This window comes from Lissotriton helveticus, chromosome 5_1 (assembly GCF_964261635.1).
Source record: "Lissotriton helveticus chromosome 5_1, aLisHel1.1, whole genome shotgun sequence".
NCBI classification, from domain to species: domain Eukaryota; kingdom Metazoa; phylum Chordata; class Amphibia; order Caudata; family Salamandridae; genus Lissotriton; species Lissotriton helveticus.
In genome coordinates this window covers 1,395,447,495-1,395,461,522 of record NC_136065.1, presented here as the reverse complement: position 1 = coordinate 1,395,461,522, position 14,028 = coordinate 1,395,447,495, and the positions used below count along the sequence as shown (strand labels likewise).

The following is a 14,028-nucleotide window of genomic DNA, read 5'->3' as shown; positions in this document are numbered from 1 at the left end:
GCCGAAGCAGGGATCATTGTGAGCAAAGCAGTAATATCCGGGACAACGGGAAACTGAGGGACAACAATTTTGTTGACCTCTCGAAGATCAATCACAAAACGGTATACAGGAGGCTTAGAAGGATCAGTACGTTTAAGAACAGGCAGAACAGGACTATTGCAAACATTTCCTCTCTTTTCTTCAACCACACCCTTCTGAACTAAATCATAAACAATACCCAACAGAGCTCTTTCGCCATCATTAGAAATCTTATACTGAGGAATGCGTGGCAATTTAACATCAGGCTTGACAGTAATCACGTAAGGTGGAATTTTAAGCAAACCAACATCATTCGGACCCGTGGCCCAAAGCGTAGCAGGAAGTGAACGCAATTCAAGTGGCAGCTGATCCTTAGACAAATACATGGGAGAAACCAATTTATCACCCAAAGTAAGATGTACACCAGAGGGGCAACAATACAATGTTGCATGTAGACGTTTCAATAAATTCAAACCCAACAAATTCTCACCGCAACCCGTCGTTAAACTGAGCGGGGCTTCCAAATCATAAGGACCAATTGAGATAGGCAAAGGACAAGAAACCGGGTTGCGAACTGGGGCGCCAGAGAATCCTACAGAAACATTTGTTAAGCCAGACAAAGGTGCCCCAGGGAGTTTGGAGTGAAAGATAGAACTTCTCATTGCACCAGTATCCAAAAGAAATGGCTCCGAAACACCCAATGCAACAACGTCAACATAAGGCCCATTCTGATCCACTGGAACTGATACCACTCCCTTGCTTTGTCCATGACTGTCCTAGCTAGTATGAAAATCCTGATTTTCGCTTTCAGTACAATAATCGTCATTGTAATATTGTGCAGACTGGGAATTCTGCTGATCAAAATAATTCATAGAATTCTGAGGGGGAAAAGAACGCTGTCCCTGAGACAACGCACCTCGCCCTCTACCCCTAGGTGCTGACTGAAAACCACCATTGCCTCGCTGCCCTGGCAGTCCACCATTACGCTGCAATGAAACCAGACAACTACTCTTAAAATGACCTTCCTCTTTACAGTAGGCACATTGATTAGGACCCAGCAAAGGTCGCGGAACAAAAGGTATAGGTTTCTGTAAAAATCTTTGAAACTGTGAAGGCTGTTGCAATTGAAGCTGAGCAGAATGAGGGGGATAAGCTTGTTGCAAAAGAACCTTCGTTTTTACCTCTTTAGTCTTTTTCTCCACTTTATCCTTTTCTTCCTTATCCCTATTCTCGTAATACTGAGCAGTAGCTAATATCTGGGCAGACGATGAAACATCCCACGAACTCTCGGAGTCTTTCAACTTATGCTATAATTCTGGAAGTAAATTAAATACAAATTTATCCACAAATAATCGCTGTCCACCCTCAGTACTCATATCTTGACCACTATGGTCTCCTCAAAACGGGTAAAGAAATCGGAGACACTCTCATCCTTCTTCTGTTTACACGCAGCTAACTTATCCCAATTAACACGTAGGGCAGGCATCATCTTTTTCTGTGAACAAATCATCGGGTTTAGCACCACCTACTTGTGCTGTATCCGCAGCAGTTATAGCAGCCCAATTACCACCTAAAGCTTGGTTGTGGTCTTCCCTACGAATCCAAGCCCATAATGCCTGAGGGACTACATTTCCCATCACCAAATCAATATATGCTAAATTCATAATACACGCATCAACAGTCTGGGACAGCTCCTTATAATACCCAGCAGGATTCTTACGAGGGTCCGGTAAAGACTGTTTAAGCGCCAAAATGTCCGATCTTTTCCAAGGGACATGTATCCATATACGCTGGAAATGAGCTGGGATACCCGCAATAGCGCCTGCCTGTGGAACCGTATCCCTCCATATCGGGGGAACTTCCCGCATAGGATAGTGTTTCATTTTACGCCGAACCGCAGGATCAGGTTCCAGAGAAGCTTGAGAGAAAAAGGAAGACCTAAAAGTGACAAGTGTCTGGACGGCATCCTCGACGTCGGGACCCACAATAAGTCATTTATCAAATTTAGCCTGTATATCAAACAAACCCTGAGGAGGTAAATCCAAATCCATATCTCCCCATCCTTTAACAAGAGTATTACACATAACATTAAAAACATATCTCTGCGTAGGCGCATTCCACTGAAGAAAAGTATCCAGGATAACGCGCACGCTATACTGTAGACCACTCATGATCCAATTGTGAGTGAGAGAGTCTAACTTAATTTGCTCGTCAGAATCAGGAATCTGACTACGGGATTGCCTTCGGGACAAAACAGGAGTCAAATTAAGAGACCCAGAGAAAGGTGATAAAAGACCAGAAACAGTATTGACTAATTGTCGACGAGCCGTAGGAGAATCTGACAGTAAAACAGGAGACAATGTATTAAGCACAGCAGGAGAAGAACTAACAGTCGTAAGAGGAACTGATGGTAAAGAAGACTGAGGTACAGAAGTCGGTGGCAAAGGAGGTGGAGGTGGAAATACTGGAAGAGGCAATTGTGGAAGAACCAGAACAACTGGCTGATCAACAGGTTTCTGAACAACAGGTTGTTATGGGGGTGCATTAGCACCTAGTATATAAGGCGGAGGTAATCTCAACAAATGGGACATTAAGGGATCTTCGTCAAGATCTTTAGTCTGTGGGGGAGTAGACAACACAGGATAACATCTATCTATTGCCATACGATGCTGTCTTTCTGAGACTTCAATCATCTGATCAGTCTCATTATTCTTAAGCTGTTGAGCTGACTGTAAAATCGTCATATCTTGCGCTTTCTTGTCTCTTTTTGCCTGTTTAATTTCTTTCTGTTTGGCTTCCTTACGCCATAGGCGGAAAGAATCAAACTTTGCCGGCAGGACTTTTCTCTTAAACAAAATTGCTTCTAAGTTATCTAATATGCCAGGCTCAAAGCTACCATTTTGTGGCCACTGCAGAACACCATCTTTCTTTGTATATCGGATCCATGTTTCATTAAAAATAATAGGGCCAAGACCAAGTTTCGAATAGAGCTCATAAGTGGGAGTTCCAACCGGAGGAATTAGAGAAGAATCCTCTAGCCGGGAATCCCTATTACAGTCAAAACAGCAAAACTTCCTAAATTTACTAAGCCCAAGCATTTCGTAACGGACTGGACTGTTCACAAACTTCAAGGGGTTAAGGCAATGATCACAGCACAAACGTACTTACCCCTTGGCTTCGACTAGTGCAAAAGTCGAATAACAAAAACAAGACAAAAGAGTAGACGCTACCCACGAATACTTAACTAAGTGTTTTCTCACGCCAACAGATGTCCGTCTAACGTCTCGCGATACAAATCATCACCAGATGGCCAAGGCAGGGCGGCAGTCAGGGCAGCAGTCGTCTGCAGCCGTCGGAAAGGAGTAGCCGCGCTGCCAAAGACCTTCGGTCCACTTCGACATACAGGGGTCGCTTGACGTGGTTCGCGAATCCTCCAGAATTTTCTTGCGAGGCTCCTCACGACCCTTGGGCTGAACCGCTACCACTGAAGCCGCCCAACGTTGGGCGCCAGTTGGAGAACCGGGCCTTATGGGCCGAGCGGCGCAGGGCACGTCTAATATCTCCGGGTTCACCTGCCTTGTCAGACAGAGACACAGGACCCTCTGTTAGGTGTAGAAAATCGGGTTTATTAGCTGCAGCTAAGCACAGTTATCCAAGAAGTACAATGGTATATTATTAGGAGACTGCCACTTAATTCCGTGGCGCACAATCTTTTATAGCACACATATTTACAACGTCTACTCCCAAAACATACAAAACTGACAAATAGGAAAAGTTTGAAAACAAGCTATCAAGTATCTTGAATACGCCCTTCTTTCAGACCCCATGTTCTCTCCTCCCCTCAAGTTAATCAATGCTAGTGCCTGTAATCCAATTTGCAGGTGGCAGAACGTATCTACGTACCTCAAAGGATAGTTGTGTAATAGGAGAATACAAGGAGAGAATAGCGGAGGCCAGTCAAATAAGATAAAGTGAGGGAAGAATGGTGGGACCCAAACAGTCCACTAAGACAAGGATCAATCAGTCTAGACATGGATTAGCAAACTCGGCCAGACCCTGAAATCAGTTTTGTAAACAAGGACAAAGGGTTACTTTTTAACCACTTCCATGCTAATGACAAGGTCAGCTGGTCATGCAGTACACTGGAGCTGTGCTTATGACGAGCTGACCTTGTCATGAACAATGGGATTCTGTAAATGTCAGCATAGGAGAGGAATCAGCCTAGCATCCAAGGTGTTAACAGAAGAGACGCATAGCAGCTGGAAAAGCAAAAACATTACGTTCGCCGTGCTGCCTGATTGAAGGCAACACAAAATGCCGGCTCAACACAAGATGGCGGCTAAATACAAAGCGAAGTCGAAAACCACAGAACCTCACTCTGGAGAAAACTCCAAGTAGGGCCCTTGCCACAACAGGACCTGTTGTGGTCCTCAGGGGAATAGCATCTGGCTACCTGGTGGCATGATCCACTACCACCAGTATAAATCTGTGCCCAGAGGCTGTTTGGGGGTCCATTGGTCCTACAATGTCTATCCCCACTCTCTCAAAGGGTACCCCCACCACAGGTCGTGGTATGAGGAGAGCCTTTGTTGTGCCACCTGATTTGCCACTGGCTTGGCAGGTAACACAGGAGCGACAAAACTCCTTGGTATCTTCTGACATGTGGGGCCAGTGAAAGTCAGGGACAAGCCTGTCCCAAGTCTTGTTCTGGCCCAGGTGTCCTGCTAAGGGAATATCATGGGCCAAGGTAAGAAGGAAGCCTCTAAATTGCAGAGGTATAACCAACCTCCTGGAAGCACCAGGCTTGGGGTCTCTAGCCTCTGAATAAAGGAGCCCATCAACCCAATACACTTTATGGGTACCTTGAGCATTCCCAGCAGCCTCAGCAGCAGCCTGCTGTCTGAGGGGTTCAAGAGAGGAACAGTCTAACTGTGCCTGCCTCAGATCTGTTAAACAATGGTGACACTACCAACCAGAATATAAGATCCTTAAGTATTGCCCGGCGGTGTCGCCTCTTGAACCCACAAAGAAGTTAAAGTATTGAAGAGGCAGGCGCTGGAGACTGGAAGGCAGGAAACAAGGTTTTTATTCTCTCCGGAGGAGAACACAGCAAAACTGACAGTAGGTATCGTTCTGAGGTGCTCTAACTGCATCCCTGAGGCCTGGCCTCTTATACACAAGTTTATCTCTTTATTGCACGTAACACATTCTCGTCGATACTTTGATGTACGGAAAGACATCCTCAGAATCCCCCCTTCCCAGCCCGTTCCCACGCAAGGTTACAGTGGAAGTCCCTGCCCCGTTCACAACAGGTGATGATCATCGCGCAGCTGGATATTCCGCCGATTCACGGAGTGTGTGGGGTTCGATCGGATCTCGTAGGGCGGGGGGGCTTTGATCAACCCGGGGATCCCTTGCTGGGGGGGAAACTTTCTATTGTACGGGGAGGGGCAAGGAACAGTATCGGCAGAGCTGGGTGTCGGCCTGGGAACGAGGAAGACGAACGGGCACACGGGGAAAAGGGGGTTTGCATCAAAGGGCCGGGGATCATAAATGGGAAGAAGGGAGGTGTTGCGCTGGGAACAGGACGAGGGCCTGGGGCAGGGCAGCGCTGAAGAGGGGTTTTATGATTCGCGGCAGGTGCAGGCAGGGGGGTTGTCAGTATGCGGGGGATGCCGGCGAAGCTAGGAGGGGGAGAGAGGCGCGCTGGCTCTCGGCGGGAGCAGGGAAGCCATGGTGTTCAAAATGGCGGCTGTTTTACGCGCACAAAAAGGTTAAGGAGAGCAAGAGGGCGCCGATAATGTTGACGGTCTCAGCCCAACTTTCAACAGTCCCCCCTTTTCAACATATCTAGCCAACTTGCTTTACTCAATGTCAATTTTCATCAAATTCCTAACTTCGGTATCATACAATGCTCTCATGTGTTCGCTTCCAAAGTCCACAGTTTTGGGAAAAATACAACTCGCACATAAAGAACACATAGGTGGCAGACATTGAATTCCTAAGCACAGGCCACATATTACAACTACGGGAATCAGGATAATGGTGAGCAGTCTCCAGCCCCAGCTTTTGACGGTGTCCCAGAACCAACCACCAAGCGACCATTCTTCTTGCTCTTGGTGAACTTCCGAAGAGAGTCTGTGAAGATGTTCGATGGCTTTGTACACTGAGGGTGAGTTGTCCGGTATGTATGTGCAACAGCTGGACCCAATAATGCGGCATGCTCCTCCACGGTCCGCCAGAACCACATCTAGAACGAGGCGGTTCTGAAGAGCCACCAAACGGACCGCTTGGAGCTCGGCAGTGTTGTTGGCAAAGATGCCCGCTGTGATGTTCATGGTTGTCTCGACTGCCTGAGTCAAATGTCGGATGGCACGGCTGTTTGCCATCGGGCCCCAGAGGGGGACGAGTCCTTTCATGGCATCGAGGAACTGCGCCCCTGTTGAGTCGGCTTGTTCAATGTCTTTGGCTGGTCTTTGCCTGTGGTGATTCGCTGGGGCTACATAAGTCGGAGGAAGGACGAAGGAGATGTAGCAAGTGCCCCCCCAGCCTTTGGGGAGCCAGGTGTAGGCCTTCGTGCCGCAGATGAAATACATGTTTGGGGATGACACAAAGGAAGGTGGATCCGTGGAATCCAAAGTTCTGGTAAAGCGGCAAGCGCTGCGACCCACCAGCTGTGTCCCAAGTCCTTCTACACACATGTGGCCTGTGACGTTGATGACCGACAGGGCCACAGTCAGAGTGGCAGCCGTTCGTTTCCGCAGATAGGAGAAGGTGGGTCTGGTTGGATTGTTGAACACCTGCATTTCGATTCGTTCTTTAGCCGGGATGTCCATTTGGATCGAGTCGCTGGGGGTCAGCGGGCAGAAGTGTGTCTTTGTCTTGTTTCGCCCGGCCCCGTGAGAAGAATGTGCTGCAGTTCTGCTGGAGGTGGCATTGCCCGTATAGCTCTCTTGCAGGAGGATCAGCCAAGCAAGGCAGGAGCCGTGGACAGAGAAGGGTGAAGGGATGAATGGTATTGAATGTCCAGTGGCATGGGGTAGCAACCCACAGATCCAGCAGTTGGTGGTATTGGTGGCAAGATTGTGCTGGTGAAGTAGCTGCACGAAAGAGTTGTTCCAAAACTCCTTTCGCCCCTCTCTTAGTTGAGGAGAGAGCGAAATTAGATAATGTTCCTTCATGGTGGTAGGCTGAGCAGTGGTTAGGAATGTTTCGTGAGCAGGTGCATGTTCTTCCAAAATCCAGAGCGTGGTCATGAGGAGAAAACAGAAGAGGATTGTGATGAAGAGTACAATTGTCTTTGAGCTATGGAGTCTGTCTGTTCTCGGATTTCTGTAGTGGGTATTTCCTGCTGTCCCCGTCGGCTTCTTGTTTGGCGCTTCCATCATCTTCTTATCTGGCGCTTCCATCATCTTCGTTTTCGAGGTGCTCGGTAGTGGGCAGGACCACAGACTTAGTTTTAGCTTCTCTCCAGGTAACCCTTGGTAGTTTGGGTCACCGTTCTGAGATCCTTTAACCTAGTCCGTGGCCTACTTAGCCGAAGCTCCCTCCTTTCGACGCAGGAAATACCCTTCTCGAGATGGCACAGTGGGGTCAGGATGTTTTGAAAGTTCAAGTGTCTCTGTGTCAGGATAGCAGTTCAACGATGGTCGGTCCTGGTTCAGGAGCTCTTCTTGGGTGTTGACGGTGTCTGTCGTGGCCAGGGCTGGAGAGACCTTTTTGCAGTGATGAGCGTGCAGCCAGTGTTTCTTCCCCTCCACTCGAAGTGCGGTCCGAGTGGTGATCAGCACTTGCCAGGGGCCCGTCCACCGGGGTTCCAAACTCTTTGATCGCTGAAAATTTCGGATCAGCACGAAGTCCCCCGGCTGGATGGCGTGACCCGGACCCCTGGAAGCATCGGGGATGGCCTGCTGCAGCTGCTGATGAAGGACAGACAAAGTTTCAGTCAATTTGTACAGATAATCAGACATTAGGACGTCCGGAACGTCATGAATGGAAGTTGGTTTCGGGGCAGACCAGACGCTCATGGGTCGACCGAAGACAACTTCATAAGGGGTTAAGTGATGTCGGGTGGGGGTAGAGCGCATCGATAGCAATGCCAATGGGAGGGCGTCTGGCCATTTCAGGCCCGTGGTAGCCACTATTTTGGCCAGTTTAAGCTTTAGTGTGGCATTGTGTCGTTCGACAAGCCCAGCAGATTGAGGGTGGAAGACTGCGTGGAATTTCTGTTTAATACCCAGCCCATTTAGGATGAGCTGGATAACTTTGGCTACGAAGTGGGGGCCATTATCACTCCATAAAACACGACAGAGGCCATAACGGGGGAAAAACTCCTTTAACAGAACCTTTGCAGTGGCCATAGCGGTGTTGTCACGGGTTGCATATGCTTCCACCCACTTGCTAAATGCGCACACCACGACGAGTACATATTTCAGGCCTTGGCATCTGTCTAGCTGGATGTAGTCCATCTGCAGGACTTCAAATGGGTGGTTTGGGACCCCAAATCCCCCCCGGGGTACTACAGTTCCTTTCCCGGGGTTGTGTTGCAGGCATATTAAGCATTGTTGGACCAGGCGTTTGGCGGAATCTGGGATCTTGTCATTGTGCCAAACCCTGGAGACAAGTTCGATCATGGGGGCTGATCCTATGTGGGCAGGGGAGTGTGCCATGGTCAATATGGGAATCAAGTATGAATCAGGTAGCAACCATCTGTTCGTGTCTTTTGTCCGCCAGCAGCTTTCATCGTCTTTCAATCCCACCCGTGTCCATTCAGTCAATTCGTGTTGTGTGCTAGCCGTTTGTATGTCTCTAATTGTGTCCTTGGCGTCAGTCCAGTTTTCTGCTTGTGACCTGGTCACGTACATACGTGTTGTCGTTCTATTTTCAGCTGTCGTTCGGGCGGTGATGTCGGCTAGTGCATTTCCCTGTCCAATAATGTCTGTCACTTTCTTGTGTGCCTGGCATTTGATAACGGCAAGTTTGTTGGGGAGGAGGACAGCTTCGATTAAGGCGGAGACTAGATCCCCGTGCAAAATGGGTGTGCCGTTTGAGGTCAAGAATCCTCTCTCCCTCCAGAGGAGCCCAAAATGGTGAACCACCCCGAAGGCATACTGGCTGTCGGTGTAAATGTTCGCTGTGGTTCTTGTTGCCAGGATGCAGGCTCGCGTCAAAGCAATCAGTTCCGCTGCCTGGGCAGATCGCTGGGTGATGCGGGCTGTTTCTACTACAGTTCGAGCCGTGGTGACTGCATAGGCAGCGGAAGTGGTACCATCGGAGAGTTTGATGCAAGAACCGTCCACCCACAGCTCCCCGTCGGGGTCAGGGAAAGCCGTGTCTCTGAGATCGACCCTACTCCTGGTCTGTTCGTCCGTAAGAGTCACGCAGTCATGTACGGGGTGCACATTGGGATCGTTCTCTGGCAAGGGTAACAGAGTTGCTGGGTTCAGTGTGGTGCATCTTTTCAGGGTGATATGGGGGGCAAGCAAGGTCAGTTCGTATCCAGTCAGTCGTGCACTCGTCAGATGTTGCGTCTTGGTTTGGTTCAGGAGGGTGTCGACTGCATGGGGTACCAGTACCGTGAGGGAATTCGAGAGTACAATCCCCTCACTCTGTCGGATAGAGATTGCAGCAGCAGCTACAGCTCGAAGGCAGGCAGGCAAGGCTCTGGCGACAGGGTCTAGAGTGGCAGAGAAGTAAGCGCACGGTCGTTGCTTAGGGCCGATGGCCTGGGTCAGGACAGATAAAGCGCACCCCTCCCTTTCGTTAGTGTAAAGGGAGAAGGGCTTTTTGTAATCAGGGGTACCTAGGACAGGGGCTGAGCAAAGGGCATCTCGCAGTTCTGTGAAGGAAGTTTGACACTCAGGGGTCCAAGGGAGTGGGAAAGGGACGTCTTTGTTTAGCAGAGAAAGCAGTGGTTTTACAACGAGGCTGAAGTTTGGTAACCATTGTCGGCAGAAGGAGGTGAGGCCTAATAGGGAGCGAACCTGCTTCTGGGTCTTAGGGACAGGGGTATCTAGAATGGTTTGGATTCGATCAGGGGTGAGTTTTCTTCCATCTTTGGACAAAAGGTGGCCTAGGTAAGTGACCTGGGGTAGGCAGAATTGCAACTTCTTCTTGGAGACCTTGTGGCCATTTTCCGCAAGGAAGTGCAAGAGTTGAATGGTGGCGGTAACCGCTAGAGGGGTGGTGTCGGCCGCCAAAAGGATGTCATCGACATATTGTACCAACACCACTCCGTCGGGTAACTGGACTTGGTCTAGTTGTCTTTTGAGGGCCTGGCTGTAAATGCTAGGGCTTTCCGTGTAGCCTTGAGGCGCTCGGCAAAACCTATATGAGCGGGCTTTTAGGGTAAAGCCGAAGATATATCGGCTGTCTGGGTGGATGGGGATGGAGAAGAATGCGTTCTTGAGGTCGATGACGGAAAAGGTGGTGGCAGTGGATGGAATCAAAGTCAGGATGGTGGTGATGTCTGAGACCACAGGGTACTGGGGTACCACCACTTTGTTGATCTCTCGGAGGTCGATGATAAAACGGTATGCTTTCTCATCTCCCTCTCCCTGCTTCTTGATAATGGGCAAGATAGGGCTGTTGCAAATGTTGCTAACCACTTCCTCTACCACTCCTGCGTCTATCAGTGACTGGATAATCATTACCAATGCCTTCTCGCCCTCTGGCGATATCCGATATTGTGGGAGTTTTGGGAGTGTTGCGTCTGGTCGGACAGTAATGTGCACTGGGTCAATTAACATACGCCCTACGTCCGAATCCGCTTTGGCCCACAGATACGGAGGTAGAGTGTCAAGCAGGGATGCGTCAACGTCGGTGATGGAAAACATGTGTCGGGGAGAGCAATGTCTAAGCAGAACGGGGTTGTCGTAAAGAAACACTCGAACTCCATCTTGAGAACACCTGATCGTCGCTCGGAAGTGTTTCAGTAAGTCAAGTCCCATAATGGCGTCAGGGCTATTGGAGGAAAGCAAGAACGTGGTGTCGGTGGTGTTGTTTTCTACGTCAAAGAGAATCGGGGCAGACAAAGGGTTGGTGGAGGGCGTTCCATCGAAACCTGTCGATGTTATGAGTGAGCCAGACAAGGGTGCCCTTGGAATCAGTCGTTTAGATAACGCACTACGTGTTGCGCCAGTGTCTACCAGAAATGGAGACTTGGTACCCAGGACCTTAGCAGTGACATAAGGGCCCTGCTGGTCAACATAGAGCTCGACTGGATCCCTCCCTCGCCCTTGGCTGTCCTATGCGAAGGTGTGAGTGTCGTCATAGTCAGATTGTTGATATTGGTTCTGCCTGGGTCGATCGAACGTATTTGGTCTGCTTGATCTGTCGTTAGTCGCGTCATTTGGGGGCCCTCGTTGTTGTCCCTTAGGTCTCGGTCCGTTTGCTACATCCCTGGGGTCTTTGTTTCTGATCATTTCCAGAAGAACTGGGCACTGGGATTTCCAATGGCCAGTCCCTTTGCAGAAAGCGCACTGGTTTTCTCTAAGGTCTGTGCGTCCACTGTAGGAAGTCAGAGTGCGGTCCTGGGGAAATGTAGTCTTAGGGACGTTCGTCTGGTAGTTTCCCCGATATTGGTCTCGTCCTATAGTCACCCCTTGCAGTTTGGCAATCATCACCCTCTCTTTTAAGTCCTTCTTCTTTTTCTCTGTCGCCCTATCGTTTTCATTTTTCTGATGCTCATAATATTGGGCCATTTGGAGAATCGCTGTAGGTTTGGAGGCTGCCCAACTACTCTCGCTGGCCTGTAGTTTCTGGGAGATTTCCGATGATAGGCCCTTAACATAATTCTGGACAAACAGATGGTGTCCGGTTGCAGTGGTCATGTCCTGGCCGCTGTAATCGGAGAACACCGTTTCAAACCGGGAGAAGTATTCCGATACATCCTCCTGGGGTTTCTGGCGACAGGCTGTTACTATCGACCAGTCCACTTTCTTTTCTGGGATCAGGGTTTTTAGTTTCTCTACGATTTTATCTGGAAGGTCTAGAATGGATTTCAAAGGCTTTTGTCCTGGTCCCCGTTGTTTATCCAGGTCATTGAGTTGTGACCAGGTATGTCCAAACAGCTCAAGGTGGTCGACTTTCCGGATTTGCTTCCACACATCAGCTGGTAGACATAACCCGAAGAACAAGTCGATGTCAGCCAGGGTCATAATCGTTGAGCCCAGGGCTGTACCCAATTCAGTATAGAAGGCAGTGGGGTTTTTACGTAGGTCGGGTAGAGATTTCCGGAATGTCAGTATCTCTTGCCGGTCCCATGGCTGGTAGACCCAGTTGTACACTACCCTTCCCTTCGCATCTTGGTTGTTTGCATCATCGTGAGTCCCTGTACCCCGGGGAGGAACCCAGTAAGGGGCAGCCTCTCGTATCGGCATCATGGTGTTAGATTGCTCGGTTGGTGGTTCGGTCACTACGGAGGTTGCGGATTTAGCTCCCGGCTTTCGTTCAGTGAGGTGGCGGAAAACCTCAAGCGTACGCGTAAGGAGGTCCGACACATCACACTCGCCCTCATCCCCAATATCGACCTTCCGGTACAGGGTCCTTAGGCTCTCGGGACCTTTGTCTCGATATCGGTCCTCGTATGCATTCAAGACATGATAACACAGTCGTACGGTAAAATGTCGTCTGTGACTCCCTGTATACGAGCTGAACATATCTGTGATGTACTCTTCATCATCCTTCCTTTCTACCAGTGTCCTTGCTATTTTGTCGATCCCCGCTCGCTCATCTTTGTCTAATCTGTTTGTTCTTGCAGGGCCAGCCCCTCGAGTCTCATGGTCGTCTAACGTTGTTGTTGATGCGGGTTTTAATACAAGGGGTTCGGCTGGCACAGAGGCCATTGGGGCCGACGCTGTGGCGGTACCTTCGTTTGTACCTGGGGGTGGCGCGTGCTGCGCCAAGGGTTGAGAAGGGGCATATGGAGGGGGCATGTAGATGATAGGAGGACCTAACAGCAGGTCCTCATTGGCTCGTTGTTTCGAGGGTAAATCAGGGTAGAGCATGGAGGGAGTTCTAACCGGACACTGGCTTGGCGTTTCCATTTCTAGTTTCTGTTTAGCTTTCTCTCTTTCCTTTATCTCTTTTTCTAAGTTCTGGGCAGCTAGGTGGGCTGCTTTTCGCATCTCTTTTTCCAACCTACTCTCAGTTTTCTTTTTGCGTTGTTCAGTTTCTTTTTGCCACATGCCGAAACTGTCAAGCATAGTGGGTGTTGTCTTGTTTTTACCCAGGGCAGTTTCTAGCGTTTTTATTTTATCATCATCGAAGGATCCTATCAGGGGCCACTGACTTTCTTGACCCTTTTTCGTATATTTATGCCATAGTTTACTATAGGCTATAGCGGTCAATCCATGCTTCATGAACATGTCCTTATTAGGGGTGCCTTCCAGTGGGGCTGGATGGTCCATCTCTAATAAGCGGTCCGGGCTAAACAGGCTACTAATCAGTGGGGAGAAGACAGACATGACGGCTCGTAACGAGGGACTAAAAAGTCAGCACTGCCTATCTTATCACTAGGTGCAAAGACTGGACAGAATATTTCTATTCTACGTTGTTTGCAGGCAGTGAATACCTCATGGATCAAAATAACAAAAGACCAATAAATAACAATGGGGAGAATGAGTAGGTCCGCAAAGATCTGCGTTACCTACCCTTTTCACTGTCTGCAAAAAGGGTGGTCTCTTCCCTGTTTGCAGACAGGGAATCTCCAGGAAACAATAGTTTTGCGAACAACAGTTCAGTTTCAAGTAATTATTGAGTGGGGGAGAAAAAAATAAGCACGGCTGCTGCCCTACCTATCCTCCACTGCTTGCAAAGAGAGAGCCCGTTGTTTCTCCGTTTGCAGACAGTGAATCTCCAAATAAATAAAAAGAGCAATACTAGTATTTTTAAACAATCAAGCAATCAAGCAATCATTTCGCAATTTGTCGTGATTACACGACCTTACCCGGACCGCATGGACAGTTTCTTGTCTTCCGAATCCAGCGCCCGATCGTCCTCTCTTCTCCG

At 49.1% G+C, this 14,028-nt stretch overlaps 1 protein-coding gene across 12 annotated transcripts in view; it reads left to right on the top strand.

Annotated features, from left to right (window-relative positions):
- SYCP1 (synaptonemal complex protein 1) overlaps nucleotides 1–14,028 on the top strand; it is a 6,803,167-nt gene that overhangs the window by 3,248,256 nt on the left and 3,540,883 nt on the right. The window lies entirely within an intron of this gene.